We start from the raw sequence: 3957 nt of genomic DNA on the forward strand, positions 1-3957 counted from the left end.
ATGTTATACCAATAACTTCAATTTGTAAATTTGGTATATTAAGATCTCTAAACACGATCACATCAATTTGTAATACCAAATCACGGGTCAATACATGTTTTGTTGGATTTTTTTGGCTTTACCGAATGTATAATTAACGAATTTGATATTGCACCAAACCAAAATAGTAGTACCAACTACGGGCCGAAATCAGAGTATGACCTTAAGTAAATTAACTATATGATTTTATAAAATGTATAGAATTAATAAATTTTCTACTATTATTTTGTAATAAATAAATCTAAATTTACATAAATATTTTCTCACGCTGGTAACATTATTCTACAAAATATTAACGTGTATTTATGAGTCGGGTAATAAAACGGGTAATGAGACGGGTAACGAGACGCTCAAAAATTAAATTAATATCCGATACGCGATCATTATTCATGGATAATATAATTATTATACCCTTCACTCACCCTAAAGCTGCGGGTACCTTTTTTCGGGACGGATACAAACCGAAAAACGGGTCCAATACGGGTATCGGTAGTAGTTTCCAGACCTACCTATTAGTAGTTTAATATGAATCAAAATTCACCATATAGTACTATATTATATAACATGTAAATGAATGATACAACATAAACATAATATTAACAAATAACAAAATAAAAAAAATTTCTCGCGCTACCAGCACGGTTATTATCTAGTTATTACCTTATAAGTAATCATTCTCTCTTCCTCTCCCACCAATATCAAATGTTGTTATATCTCATATGTGTTCTAAGANACGGATACAAACCGAAAAACGGGTCCAATACGGGTATCGGTAGTAGTTTCCAGACCTACCTATTAGTAGTTTAATATGAATCAAAATTCACCATATAGTACTATATTATATAACATGTAAATGAATGATACAACATAAACATAATATTAACAAATAACAAAATAAAAAAAAAAATTCTCGCGCTACTAGCGCGGGTTATTATCTAGTTAGGAAGTAGAGAAGATGTGGTTGGTGGTGGTAGGGATGGGTTTAGTGGTGGTAGAGGTGAGTATTATAGGGATAAAATAGTATATATTGTATATTATATAAAGAATATGTTAGATGTATGGTTAATTAGAGTAGTCAGTTATTTAATTTAAGTTTTTTTTTAGCTACTTCTGCCAATTTCCCTACAACTAACTATTCTCAAAAGTTTGAAAACTAATTAAAAAAAAGTTATACTAAAATAAACATATTAAAAGTTAACAGAAAATGACGTTAAATTACTCTACTCCAACACTAAAACAAACTGACATTGAGTTCTTAAAATGTCTTTAATGTCAGGCTGTCAGCTTGAGCATAGAAGGAATGTTTTCACGTCGAATCCTGCTTGTAACGAAGTATCTTTACAAGATTTACGTCAATTTGTTTTCATCTCATTCATGTGGGAGAGATACAAAAAAAAAAACAAAAAAAAATCATTTTCGCTCTCAAACTCATCAACGTCATCATAATTTAATAGAAAACGAGAAACAATAATACACGAAGATTGTAGAAGGGAAGAGTCTTAATGTCGGAACAACTAATAGAACAAAAATATTTATCTTCGTCAGCGACTTTCAAAATGATAGGGAAAATGCAATGGTGCTTACATTGATAGCAAACTGGTCGAGACATACTATTGTTGCGAATCGTCTCGTAAAGTGTCATCACCAACCGGTCATCATCCAAGACTAGATCTGTATTAATTTTAGCTCGAGACCTCGAAAATCCCCGAGCACACAATTGGTATGCAAAGTTACCCCACAATCTTTACATCTGTAAAACCATGCTTTTGGATCAGTTTCTTTCTCACAAATATCACACCAATATTTACCACTTGCATCTTTTTCACCATAGAAGAAAATCCCCTTCTACAGTTGCACTGAAGACAGACATATGGGCTTCGAATTATAGAAGAAAATCAAAATTTAAGAGATGAAATTTGTGTTTATTGCCTTGTGCCGACAATTGCATAATTTGCATCGGACAGTCTTTTTGTCAAATTGCACCATTTTGAATGAAAAACCGAATCTGAGATAAATGTTTACAAAATTTATTACATTGAATAAGAACAAATTGATATGTGATGTACCAAGAGTGCGACTAGTTTTCATAAAAAATTCATGTATTTGTATAAGTTTAAATACAATCAAGTCATAATCAAATGATGAATCGAATGATTTTCTTTAACAAAAAAAAAATAATAATCGAATGATATTAAAGCTCAATTGCTATAATTAAGTTGAAAAGTTCACGATTTAAAATAGAAATTAAAGAAAAGAAGAGAACAAAAGTTAAATACAATATGGCCGCCACAGGTCAACAAGTTTAAAACAAGTCGGATGTATGTGAGATTTAGTTAAACAAAAAAAATTAATAGAACCAAAACCGTATTTCAACATATATTTATCTAGTTATATACTCCGACTTGCTTATATTAATTTTTTTTAGTTGAAAATGATGTTTTTATGCACTCTCGTAGTGTTTGTATTGCATCTTCAAGGAGTCTATTAGGACTGTTAAGGTATGCGCTCCTCTCATGCAGAGAGCTAGAGATGTTGTCATTGATCAGGTCTTGGTTCATTGTTCCTTCTTGGATCTTCTGCAATATGTTGATTCATACTACTGGATTTTTGAAGTATGCTTCTTTTCTAGAGCTTTAGACTGGGATAGTGGGGAGTTCCACAACTTGTCATTGGATATGTCTCTCCCGTCAACGTAACGCATTCATTAGGCCTGATAATCTTTTACCAAGTGTTTATCGAATATCGATCATATATAGATATTTTTAGGCTGCTACGTCGTGTATTTCTAATGTTACATCACATATGTTCCTTTTTGTTAATTTGATCCCAATTACATATGCTATGATGATCTATGATAGAATGAAGTTTTCAACCGGCCTTTCTCGTAATTAATGTGTTTCATAACCGAAGAACCCCCAATTATATTGTGCTTGTGTGATCAAAATTATTTGAATCAGACGGTGGAATGAATAACATCTAAGATGGATTTGAATCATGAGAGAGAGGGAGAGAGAAGAAATCTTATAGGGTTCCCGTCTGAGACATAATGTACGATTCAGCGGTCACCGGCGATAACGTTTCAAATTGACGGGAGAGACATACGTTTAGGCCTTTTATCGAATTAAAGCCCAATACGTTTTTAAGGTCAGTCCAACATCGAAATTCGAAAGTTTGATAAGAAGTCTTTATAATTAAGATTGGTTTAATATTTTTTTTTAACTATTAAATTTAGTTAAGTAATAGTATTAATAATAGAGAAAACCCCTTAGGGAAAATGAAAAAATAGTAATAGGAATAAAAATTAGAACGAAAAAAAATAGTTAGCCGTTTTTTTTTTCAAAAAGTTAGCCGTTATAATAAGAAAAGGAAAATGAAATATAGATATGGGTAACTAGAAAAATGACCGTTGGAAAGGTCACAAGATCGAATTGTGACCGTCATATATATATATACGTTTGGTCTATAAGTTTTACATTTACTCCTCTCTCTATCTGACGCTCTTCTATTTCATTTTTTTTTTCGTTACAACTACTAGCGTCTGTACAACGAGTTATATTCTTTAAAACCCAACGACGCCGTCTCTGACTCTGATTGATTTCATCATCCGTTCGTTTCCTGTAAATCTGATATTCTTCTAATTAGGGTTTGGTTAGGTCTCTCTCTCAATTATACTTCTTCTTCTTCTTCCTCCTAACGCTTCTCTGATAATTTTTTTGTGTTTTGGTTGCCAAAGTTTCTTATTCGTGTTGCGAGAAGCCAATTCATGATCCGATCATCATCGCTCCTCCGCTCGCTTCTGAATTTTCACTCCTCCGATCCGATCGATCCTCCTCCTACGGTTTGATTTTTATAAATTCCAATTGTTTTTTTTTTTTTTTTTTTTATTTTTTGGGTTTTTGTCACGCTTTTTTTTTTCTT

Source organism: Camelina sativa, chromosome 5, assembly GCF_000633955.1.
Source record: "Camelina sativa cultivar DH55 chromosome 5, Cs, whole genome shotgun sequence".
In the NCBI taxonomy this organism is placed as follows: domain Eukaryota; kingdom Viridiplantae; phylum Streptophyta; class Magnoliopsida; order Brassicales; family Brassicaceae; genus Camelina; species Camelina sativa.